A 12,777-nucleotide genomic window follows, 5' to 3' on the forward strand; every position below is an offset into this window, starting at 1 on the left:
GGGCTCGTCTCATTCGGGGACCGGAGCGCGCGCTGGGTGCGACCTTACGATGTAACATATATATATATATATATATATATATATATATATATATATATATATATATATATGGGTGTCAACATGCCACCCCCCCAACTTTCGAATAAAATTTCTGGCTACGCCATTGGTGAAATTATGTCAGCATGAAGTGCAACAGCCTGTTGCGCTGTTACTGACACTAATTTTAGCGCAGTTGCACAATGGCAGTGGGCAAGAGCGAAGAAAAATCAAGGCATGGAGAGTGCTCGCTCAGCAGCAACGGATTTACCATGAAAGAAGGTAAGCCGTGCAGAGAATGTAAGGTGCAAAGAGACAGGGGTAGCGAATCACAAAATGCACAAAGAAATGAAATGCCCACATACTTGCATAAACGAAAAGCGCCGCAGGTACAAAGACTGTACGGCATGCCGCAGAGAAAGGTAAGAGTGCCGCGCTGCACGCTTACCTGAATATGTTAACGTCCAAATTTATTGGTGGTGTGTCTGATTTAGAGCAGGCGTTACTTTGCGCCACTTGTCCCTCAGACCACGGCGGCTAAATAGACAGCCTGCTATATTCTTATAGTGCGGGCTGAGGCTTTATTCTTTTCACACCTCACATTAAAGAATGCCCCTCAGACACACTGTTGTGTACACAGTTTGATCCACATGAGGCGTTGCCTTACCCGAGCAAGCGCAGATTCGTTTTGCGCGTACTTTCTTTAACACCACAGTAAAGTCATTCAATTATTATACTCACGGACAACTTTTCTTGCCAATAAAGGGAAGACTACAGAGCCCTGGTAGTCGTGTGCTACCGCTGAAGATTATAGTCCCACAATTGCGTGCGTGTTTTTTGCGTGCAAGTCATAAAAAAAAACTTTATTTTCTACAGGACGCTGTTTGAAGAGAAGCGCACCAAGGAGATATTCCCATTTGTTTTACTTAATGCAGTGCCATTTCGCGTTTTTGGTAGTGTGAAAACGTCGCCCGTTTTACGTGAACCTCAGAGTCAAAATGGCGTCTACGTCTTCAGGTGAGCGCTCGTCGCCCTCCAGCTTTTCGACGACTCGCCCAAGGAGCTTGTGACGAATTTCACTAACAAATGGCTGTCTAAGCAGACGAAGCCAATGGTATACGCTATTATTCGAACACGGCCGTCACAGGAGATACGGAAGGCTCACAAACCGAAACTAAGTTTCAACGCGCGCCGAGCCGGTCTACTTCGCGGAGGATTGTGTGCTGTAGCTGCGCCCCCGCAGCCTTCCCTTCATTGCTAAGAAAAGTGGTCCGCGAGTATAGTCGGCGTCGCCTGGTTCTATTCTCCTGGCTGCAGGTTTGCACGCTTTAACTCCTTTCATGGTGAATCCTTACCAACTATAGGAGCCCAATTTTCCGTTGTTCTATGCAACGGGTGCCTATCTTGACCAGCCCTTGCGAGAACGGCTGCTACATCGGCAACAAAGTGGCGTGCTAACAGTGGAATTCTGGTAACACGCGGCAGAGAGACGCCCGTCAGTTCACGCTAGGCACGTAAAAAAATAAATGAACGTATGCTGTTGTTGATACAAGAGATGCGCCTTTCTTTTTTTTTTAAGCCTGAATACAGGACTAGCACGAAGTGAGCATAACTAGAGTGCACTAGAACATGGGGGTTGCCCGGAACGAGCTTGAAAAGTGAAGCCCAAACAAGGTCAATCCGCTTGCAGCGCTGCGATCGGTAGTCTGCAATGTGTCGTCGCTTAAGAGATGCGCGCGGCCCCGCCAAAATGGTGCAGGGGTAGAATGCCCGCTTCCCACTCAAAAGGCCCGGGTTCGAATCGCAGCTGCAGATGGTGGGTTTTTATTCTTAGTGTCACCTTTTGTAGCTGTATTGGTTTTCCTTTGTTTCTTAAAACTAGCTTAAGTTGCTACGTGTTGTTTCAAAAAGTAAGGCAAAATGTGAAGTAATATAGTAAAAGTTTGAGAACGAGCATAGTTATTTGCAGCACTACCGCCCGGGATTGAACAAAAACGTAAAGTATGGCCTCTGAGATTTTCGCGAAGACGAGACTCGAAACAAGATTTCACATTTTACGTTAGTTTTTGCAGCAATACGTAGCAACGAAGCTCGTTTTAAGAAAGAAAGTAAAAACCAACACAGCTATAGAAGGTGACACTAAGAATAAAAACCCACCATCTACAGCTGCGATTCGAACCCGAGCCTTTTGAGTGGGAAGCGGGCATTCTACCCCTCCACCACTTTGCCGGAGCCGCGCGCAACTCTTACACTACGGCAGATTGCAGACTACCGATCGCAGCGCTGCAGGTGGATTGACTCTGTTTGGGCTTCACTTTCTGTACATTGGTGCTGCGGCCGTTCCGAGCACTCCCCTGTTCTAGTACACTCTAGCGTAACCAAGAAAAAAAAGACAGTTTCACCGCAAGGGTGAAGCAATGAATGCGATAGCACAAATTGTAGTGGTATACGAAGTGACGCTGGCAGCTAACTGTTTTGTATCCGATCTCGCCTAACTACAAAACGCTGGTGCAAGAGAATACGGCAGCTCCAGGGAGAGATGCTCTGTAAGCATAGTCATTTCGCGTTGAGAGCGCAGCACGTAGAAGGGTATATGAGACGCCCACTGTGATAGCTGTCGAGATAGCGCGCGCGCCAGCGATTGCGACCGCATCCTTAGATTCAAAGTTCAAAGTTGCTGCTCGCGCGACACTACCCCCCCCCCCTCGCGTCTTTTCATGCTCGTTAAAGACGGGTGAGGCGTTTCCTGTCTGCTTCGACGGCAGGCCTCCCGAGCGGGGTGATGTCATCGCATGCACCCTCCGAGCGACGGAAATCGGCCGACTCGTTTGATCTTAGCTTCAGCCGCATTCGTCGCCCCCGCTCGCGCACTTTTACCCGCGGTAGAACATAAGATGCGCGGTGGATATTATCGATTTCGACTTCATACGGGACATGACGGCGACGACGACGGCAAAAACCAGCCGATACTGTCCATATAATTGCTATCGCAATAAAAGCTCATGTACGCAGCTCAGGCAAATTGCTGCATGTTCTTCTTGCACAAATTTTGCAATAAGTGCTTAAGCAAACGCTGCCCTCTACCTTTTTGTAAGACTCCCAATGAATGCCCTTGACGAGAATTCAGACCCCAAGCCGGTGATATATTTCCCAAAGTACAGATCGCTAGGCACAAGCAAGAGAAACGTAGCTTAGACAAAAAATTGCACCATCTCCCGCTAAAGGGGACCATTAGGCGATGCGAAGCCGGAGCACTTGCACGATCGCGTTCCGTTGGCGTTCGTTGGGCATGCTACCGACCTCGCGTCGTGGAACGCGAAGAGGGACGCTACGCGCGTTATATCTTCCATCTAGCCTGGCCGTTAATTCTCACAGGGCGAGCGGGGAACGCGGTCGACAGGCGGGCGAGAGGGGGGCAGTGTAGGAGTAGGGAGAGAAGGGGAGGGGACGCGCATGCGCTCGAGCTCATCGCGGCATTGCGCAGGAGAGAATTTCAGCATGTCTAGCCCGCGTTTCAGAGGAAGAGTGGAGAGGGTGAGTGGAGAGGGTGAGCGGAGAGGGGAAGTGGAGAGGAGGTGTGTGGAGAGGGTATGCGCATGCGCAGTAAGGGTGGTCACGCCGCACACCACCACCACCACCGGATTGAGCTCCGCCTTAAGATACTTCGCATCTAAAAAAAGAAGAAAGAAACAAGAAGCCTAAGGAGGCCAGCCAGAGGTTACTTGGACGGTAACTAACCAAGAGCATGTAGAACCCAGGGAGCAGCATCCTCCAGAACTCGCCGAACTGGTTGCTGCGGAACCCGATGGTGCGGTTGTTGATGGCGAGCAGTGCTCCCGCCACAGGCTCGCCGCGTCGGTTGGTGATGGTGCCTCGAACGCCTGAGTAAGATGCACTCTTCAAATGCTCAATATGTCTTTTTTTTTCGTTTTTTATAATGCTAACATACTGATAGTCAAGCACGTTACCTGTTGAACATTGTACTATATAAGCAACCGATGTTCGAGCCAAAAAGCGCTAAAAACCACATGCTCGCGTAGCAAAAATACCTTCCACATGTATCTACCTTAAAATTGGCAGACTTGAGACTCGATGCGCTTGTTCGACACCTGTTACGACACACAGGCACATGATATGCTTATTCCAGATCGCATTTACGTCGAATGCCTTTAGTTTTTGCATGTGCAACCACCGATAACTCTGGCTAAGCATGCAGACGCGACCGTCCACTTCGATCCACAGTTGCGCTTGCTACTCGCCCACTGCGCTGACAGCAATCGTCTCGAAGGGAGAAACGTAAAGAAAGTTTGTCGGTATGCAGATTATTTTATTATTTTTATTGACAGCTCGTGGGAAAATTTTGAAAGTGAGAGTACAGGCAAGTTCACACCGAGCGCGGGTCCGGAAAGCGGAGAGGTGGATCCGGAAAGAGGACGCGGATAATCCGCAAAGCGGAAAACCCGCGGCCGCTTGCCCGGATTGCTCCCGGACCGATTTTCTTCGCGCGGAAATGTTGTCCGCTTTGGCCGCAGCCAATCAGGGCTCTGGACGCGCGCGCACAGTATCGCGTAGTGCCACAGGATGGCGACACGTCCACCGTGGATTGGTGGATTGCTCCGCCCCCGCGGCGGAACGGGCAGAAGGCAACGCGATCGGTCTGAATAGTCGCGCGCCCTCGCTGCTTCTCCGCTTTGAAAATCCGCTTGCGTGCTCCGCGTGCGGTGTGAACGTGCCTTACCAATGTGATGAATGTGTTTCGCGATCGTCTCGAGCCCCTAGAAGTCAGGGGCGTAGCGAAGGGGGGGGGTTGGGGGGTTCAAACCTCCCCCCCCGAAATTTTTCAAATTTGCTTGCGCACATATACACGCACACATACAAACGCACGCACGAACATACACAATGTATGGTTGAACCCCCCCCCCCCCCGAAAAAAATTTCTGGCTACGCCCCTGCTAGAAGTGACAGTAGAATGGCCAAGAAAGGGTCGTATGGGCTTTTAGACTTAAAACGTTTTTGTTCTGACAACCGGCTTTAATGGTGCTATGACCCACGCGCTCAAGAAGATCTACTCTCATTTCATTCTAATCATTCAGAACTAAGCAAGAGACGTATCGAAACGACGTGCGTCAGCAACGCACTGAACAAGTCCTGTGTCCACCTAACGAAGCATAGCTTCCAGAACCAGATTTCACGCTTGAAGGAATCTGGCTATCCAGATCATGTTTTAGTGTCTGTGGCAGAATAACAGTTGAAAAGAGTTCGCGGAAGTTCAAGTCAGTCAAATGCTCATTGCCACATAATCCGCCTTTTTCACGACACCCTGGCGCATACGCGCTTCCCCTAGCGGAAAAGTAGCGAAACGTCTCTTCATCTCGGAGGCCTTGCTTCTGGCAAGTTGTCCCGGCCCCTACCAAACCCCTACCAAAACGGCAGAGGGCAGCACAGGAAAACGAAAGAGGCTGATTGCAGAAACGGCATGCACGGCCGTAATCCCATATGCTCACCAGCTGTCGCATAATCTCAAGAAGGTGGCACTTGGCGATAATATTTGGGTAGTCTTTCCAGTGCCTGATAAGAGCGGGATACTGTGTGTCATGACGAATCCATCTTGGGCTACAAAAATTTGTTGATTGCAAGACGTTTGTGATATATCGTTTTCCGTTCTCATGTGGGAAACATTATGTCAGGCAAACCAGGAGGTGAGCGATTGAGGAAGCACAACCATAAACCAAATAAACTGGCGCCTGAAAGGTTTCTTGCACTCAACATTCATGCGTGTTGTTGCCGGCTTTTGTTTCCCAACACAGTCATTGTTGGTCGATACGAAGAAGAGATCACCTTTCCGACTGTTTAAGCCCAACTTATGGATGTACTTGGTGATCTGTGTATTAGCAAGTCATCGATAGCATTGTCGCCTAAGTAGTTGGGTTTCTTGCGTACGCGGTGATATACGGTGATATCTTTGTCATGGTTTCGTTTAGGTAGAGTGACTTTTTTCGCGCATGTCTCTGAGTGATTCCACGTGTTAACTGTTTGCCTGGAGATTATGGTTTATAAGCGGTCTGGTTTAGAAATTAAACGTGTTGTTGCTAGTAGCGCTGTGTGGTGTCCTTATGTGCCTTCTCGTGTCCGTGTGTTGTTTCGCGCTGCATCAAAGCTATTCATTACGCAGGATGCCTAAATATGGTAGCGTGCATATTATGCTACCATACTTGCGGTAGCATTTTGCGCATGCTAGCGACCACATGCATGTTACAACAAGCATATGATAGTGTCTAAGTACAAGCCACAAAGTATGGCTGTTTCTTGCGCGAGGAAATAACGAGGGAAGGGGTCCAGGGGACCGACTAGCCCAGCAACGTGTACTTCTAGACATATGATAGTGGTCTGCATGCGGCTTGTGAACAGCTGTGTGAACAGCATACTACCATATGCTTGCTACCATATGCTACCATATGCTTGTTGTAGCATGCATGTGGTTGGCAGCATGCGTAAAATGCTACCGCAAGCATGGTAGCATGTTAGGCACGCTACCACATTTAGCCATCCTGCGTAAGCATGAGGTAGCTATGGAAGTGCTAAATGGTAGTGGTGAGATAGAGTATCAATAGCTGCGCTGAAAATTTCGCTTTACAGAGTATTGTAGTGGTGGAAGAGATTTCTCACCGCAGACAGCGGCCAGGTGTCGACCACATCCGCTTGAAGTATTTCTTGACCATCGCGCATTCGCCACTCTGGTTATCGGGGAGTCGGCAGCAGATCACAAGGCGAAACGGTTTCTACGCAATTTCGTTCCACGTGTTCCTTTGTTTAGCACAGTGTAAGGCGCAACCGAAGTGCTGCTCTATGTATTTCTATTAGCAAGAATGCTGCAGGCCTGTGAACGAACCGTTCAGGAGGGGGCGTTGAATAGGAAATACATACTGCAATAAACATTCGAGGTGATACATGTGTGCAAGTTTAAACGAAGAACACGCTGCTGCAAAGTTATAAATAAGAAGACAACCGGCGTTTGCTGATACGTCAGGCTGACGTCATCACGATGAAGCTTTTTGATGAAAGCTTTAAGGACACAGGGTACGGTAAAAAAATTCCAAATATTGTGTTTTGTTTGTTTGGAATGAAAAGGCCTATCATAACAATATACAGTTACCTTCACATTCTTGCGCGCTTTCATTGAGCCAAAAAAACTAGGTTTTCAAGACCAACTGACGAGCAGCCAAGCCCCTTTTCTCAGACGGTGCACAGCCTGAGCTTTCTGCCTCAAGGGAATTTGAAAAAAAATCGAAACTGGTAGAGTGGCGAAAGGCGGGCTAGTTGGTACATAACTTAAAACTTGAAAAACAGAGCAAAGACAGGACGAAGGAAGTGACACAGCGCCCGTCCATGTGTCACTTCCTTCGTCCTGTCTTTGCGCTGTTTTTCAACTTTTATGAAACTGGTAGTTTCCCTGGGCTTAGCAGGTTTTAAAAAGTATTCCGGCTACTTAAAAGCACATGGTGCAGTTTTTTTTAACACAGGTGACATTTACTGAGTCCACTTGCCTTGTGTTAGACGTGCATTTATTTTGAGCTCAGTTGTGCCTTTGTTGATTTTGCTGCGACAGCAAAAGATATTCTCGTGTAGACGAATCAAAGAGACTGTTTAGAAAGCGCAGTATAATTGGAAATCGACTCGGTTCGGCTACTAGCAGAAACAAAACCGGGAGCGCGCGTGCGAGCACTTCAACAAGTAAGCTTTGTCCTCATTAGGAGTCGCCGCAAATACAAAATGTTACCTGTAATGATAATGGCTACGTTTTTATTGATGTGGAGCTTCTACAAACCGTGATTACGAGTAACTGTGTCTGCACAGAATGCGGGGGAACCATCGCACTCGTAGAGAACACAATGGATCGTGATCTTTGAAATGGAAGTCTTCAGAATTGCCACCAATGAAACTGTTCAAACTTTGAAATAAACCTGCATAGCCTGAATAAACGTTTTCAAGGCCGTTTGCCATATTACCGAGGCGCAACACTGTCATATGTTTGGGTGAGATCGACCGCCGTCAGCAGTGTTTGGCCATTAGAGAGACAGAAGAGATGACAAAACAAACCAGGGAACGAAGAAAACAAGAAAATAAGCGAAAAGCTGACTCGTGTGATGACTAGATAGAAAACTAAGTTTTTCGGTACATCTTCTTTCAGGAAAAAAACATGAAATAAACTTGTTTTATTGCGATAGCAATTACATGGCCAGCCTCGGCTGGACTTTGCCGTCGCCGTCATTCACCGTATATGTATAAGTATTAATATATATATCAATGTTCTAAAGAAAAATAATTAGGAAAAATGCTTCGGAAGCGCGGAATCGAACCAGCGACCTGTCGTTCCGCAGCGCGTGTCGCTAACCACTACGCCGGAAAGCGCAGATCCTTCAGGTAGCTAACGGCGAGCGTTATATATACACCCTTTAACGCTGGCAGGATTTAAAGACGGCAGGCGCTTATAAGCGTTTCTTCATTACCAGCGAGGTGGCGCGAGAAGCGCGACTGGTGCATTTAAAAGTTTAAACTCGCTAAGAAGAAGCTCGCTCGCTTCTTCTTATATTTGCGCAGAGAGAACCTTGCCCTTCCGCTGTCTGCTCGCGCGGTTTTCTCGTGGTGAGGGGAAGAGGGATGTTTCGAGCTTTCACCGTGATGTCCGCGCTCATGTTACGGAGCGTACGAAAGTCACTCGAGCTCAAGGGACGCTGCTAAACGAACGAACAGAAGATGAGCGCGAAATATCAAGTGTCACAGATCGACACTTGAAGCACGCTAGTTTCCTTCGCTGCTTCGGCCGCCTTTGCAACAGGAGCGCTGTTCAAACTGAGATTATCCATTGGCGAGCCTCACTTCGTATAGCATTAGTTTCTTGCTATCGCATTCATTGCTTCGCCCTTGCGGCGAAACTGTGACTTTTTTCCTCTTTAATTATCAATATCTCTAAATCAATTTTTTTGTTGCATTTGCCCTGTTATCAAAACAAGATGAAATAAAAAAGAAGGCTGATTTTTTTACCACAATAAGCCAAACATCAACGCAAAGCAACCGAACTAGAATGGCATACGTATGTGAAAGAGTTTTAATCTTTTTGGCAGTTTCTTCAGAAAAGTAATGACAAAATTTATCTGCCTTGCTAAAAAATCGCAGAAATTTCAGCACTTGAAATAAATTGTAATTCTATTTCTATTGAAAGAAATGAAACAAACCCAAACGCTTTACACATTGTCACGTGGTCGTGACGTCGATGAAGACAGCAGTCGGCGTGTCGAGATCAAACTGTTTATTTGGCCGAAGATGTGGCCAGGAATCTAAAACTCAAACTACAGCAATACACGCTGTACACGGATAGCGGTGAACTGGGCGTCGGCCGTCGATAATCTGCTCATGGCTGGGACACGCCGTCTTTTATACATCACGCATCGAACTTTCCAGTCATCACTGGTGGTCGCGTAAGCTCCGGAATAATCTAGACTATTCGCGTCCTGCGCGCAATCCTAACAAAATGATCTACTACAGTCGCGAAGCTTCTCGAACACTGCGGCACGGTCAGCGTCGAGCGTTGCTAACCGTCCTTGCTGGTCAAGCCCGAATTCATCAAAATAAAACAAGAAGTGGGCGTGGCATTGCACCCCTATGAAGAAGCATCGTCCAGATGCTTGTGACAGAATATAGAAGTAAAAAAACAAGTGCATACAGAAATAAATTACAACAAGCAAAAAGTACAAGCAAAATTAAAATAATAAAGCAAAAGGTACAGTCATCAGGTTCGCTAACGCGCAAAAAACAGCTTAAGGCGCACGACATGGACGACATGGCGCACGACATGGCCTTTGAGAGCTCGTAATGCCGTGCGGGATAACCTCGTAGTCTAGAGCGCCGAGACGTCCAAACACCTTGTATGGCTCGAAGTATCGGCGAAGAGGCTTCTCGCTAAGTCCCGATGGCGTATCGGCGTCCAAACCCGCACACAGTCACCGGGTTGGTATTCCATGTGGCGTCGCCGAAGATTATAGTGGCGGCTGTCGACCCTCTTCTTGATGCGCAGGCGGGCGAGCTGTCGAGCTTCTTCGGCGCGTTGCAAATAAGCAGCGACGTCCAGATTGTCTCCGTCGGTGGCCGTTGGCAGCATTGCGTCGAGTGTCGTTGCTGGGCTCCTTGCGTAGACCAATGTGTAAGGCGTCACCTGCGTCGTTTCTTGCACAGCGGTGTTGTATGCGAAGGTCACGTACGGAAGGATGGCATCCCACATCTTGTGCTCGACGTCAACGTACATGGCCAGCATGTCGGCGATGGTCTTATTTAGCCGCTCGGTGAGGCCATTTGTTTTGGGGTGGTAGGCAGTGGTCCGGCGGTGGCTTGTCTGGCTGTACCTCAAGGTCACCTGAGTTAGCTCCGCAGTAAACGCCGTACCTCTATCGGTGATGAGGACCTCTGGGGCGCCATGACGCAGAACGATGTCTTCAACGAAGAACTTCGCTACCTCGGCGGCACTGCCTCTAGGAAGGGCCCTTGATTCGGCGTAGCGGGTCAGGTAGTCGGTAGCTACGACGATCCACTTATTACCGCTAGTCGACGTTCTGAACGGCCCCAGGAGGTCCATCCCGATCTGCTGGAACGATCGCCGAGGTGGCTTGATCGGCTGAAGAAAGCCCGCTGGTCTCGTTGGCGGTGTCTTGCGTCACTGACAGTCTCGGCATGTCCTTACGTAGCGTGTGACGTCGGCGGCAAGGCGCGGCCAGTAGTACTTTTCCTGTATTCTTGCCAGGTTCGGGAAACACCGAGGTGTCCTGATGTCGGGTCGTCGTGCAGGGCCTGGAGGACTTCTGGAGGACGACGGCGGTCTTGCCTTCGAGGTATTCCACAAGGCGGCTGAGTTCCTGGTCCGATCGCTGTTGTTCAGCGAAGTCGTCGGCACTTATGGTTCTTAAGAAGCAGTCATCATCCTGGTCGCCTTGCGGCGGCGGGTCCGCGGGGGCACGAGACAGGCAGTCGGCTTCAGAGTGCTTTCTTCGGTACTTGTAAACGACGGCAATGTCGAATTCTTCAAGTCTCAAGCTCCATCGTGCGAGACGACCTGAAGGGTCCTTCAATTTAGCTAGCCAACACAGGGCGTGGTGGTCGCTCACAACATTGAAGGGCCTGCCGTAAAGGTAGGGGCGAAACTTTGATGTAGCCCAGATTATGGCAAGGCACTCCTTTTATGTCGTAGAATAGTTGGCTTCCGCCTTTGATAGCGACCGGCTAGCATAGCGGATTACCCTTTCCAGTCCGACAGTCCTCTGCACAAGAACGGCGCCGATTCCTACATTGCTTGCGTCGGTGTGCACTTCTGTTTGGGCGTATTCGTCAAAATGCGCGAATAACATTGCGTCTGCAGGCGTCGTTTTCGTTCTTGTAATGCTTCTCCTGAGGCGTTTCCCCCTTTAACTCGACGTCGGACCTGGTAAGGTTAGTAAGTGGCTTGGCGATGCGGGCAAAGTTTCTGATAAACTGCCTGTAATAGGCACACAGGCCGAGAAATCGACACACGGCCTTCTTGTCGGCAGGTGGCGGGAATGTAGCGATGGCGACTGTCTTCTGCGGGTCAGGGCGTACTCCGGACTTGCTTATCACGTGTCTCAAGAACAAGAGCTCCTCGTACGCAAAGCAACACTCTTCTGGCTTCAGGGTGAGTACGGAGCTATTGATTGCTTGAACTACAGCTTCAAGCCGCCGTAGGTGTTCGTCGAAGTTTGAGGCAAACACAACGACGTCGTCCAAGTACACGAGGCAAGTCTGCCACTTCAAGCCAGCCAGTACTGTATCGATGACACGTTGGAAAGTCACGGGTGCGGACCAAAGACCAAAGGGCATGACCTTGAACTCGAACAGGCCGTCTGGTGTTACGAAGGCAGTCTTTCTCCATCTCTCTCGTCGACTTCGATTTGCCAGTAGCCGGTCTTGAGATCCATCGACGAAAAGTACTTGGCGTTGTGGAGTCGATCTAGGGCGTCTTCTATTCGTGGGAGAGGGTACACGTCCTTCTTCGTGACCTTGTTCAGGCGACGATAGTCGACGCAAAAGTGCAGGGTTCCATCCTCCTTCCTCACTAACACCACAGGTGACGCCCACAGACTCTTGGACGGCTGGATGACGTCGTCGCGTAGCATTTCGTCGACCTGTTTCTTGACGGCCTTGCGTTCTCACGTCGAAACTGGGTACGGGCTTTGACGAATTGGTCAGGCACTTTCTTCTGTTATGATGCGATGTTTCGCCACTGGGATTTGTCGAATTCTTGACGACGACGAGAAGCAGTTCTTGAATTGTAGGAGCAGGGCTTTTAGTTGGTCTTGCTTGTGCTTCGGGAGGCTCGGGTTGAGGTGAAATCTGGTTGGGTTCGTCGATCCGTCGAAGCAGGTTCGGTCGCATCGAAGAGGGCGAAAGCATTGCTGGCGTCCACGAATTCGTGTGTAGCGTCATCATCATCGCCATTCATCATCATCGTCATTTTCCAACCACCGCGCCGCGTCTCTCGCGCAGCTCATGCCTAGCGCTCGAGGCGCGAGTAGTTTAGAACATGGTTTAGAACGAGCTCACGCTCCTGGAAGCTGGACGCCGGCAGCCGCTGCCGCTCTGCTTGTACCAGGGCCTTCGAATAAAGTGGCGAGACTTCGGCACGGCCACGTCGGCCGCCTTCACGTCTCCCTCCCGCTACAATTGGTGACCCGGAGAACA

This window comes from Rhipicephalus sanguineus, chromosome 7, assembly GCF_013339695.2.
Source record: "Rhipicephalus sanguineus isolate Rsan-2018 chromosome 7, BIME_Rsan_1.4, whole genome shotgun sequence".
Lineage (NCBI taxonomy): Eukaryota > Metazoa > Arthropoda > Arachnida > Ixodida > Ixodidae > Rhipicephalus > Rhipicephalus sanguineus.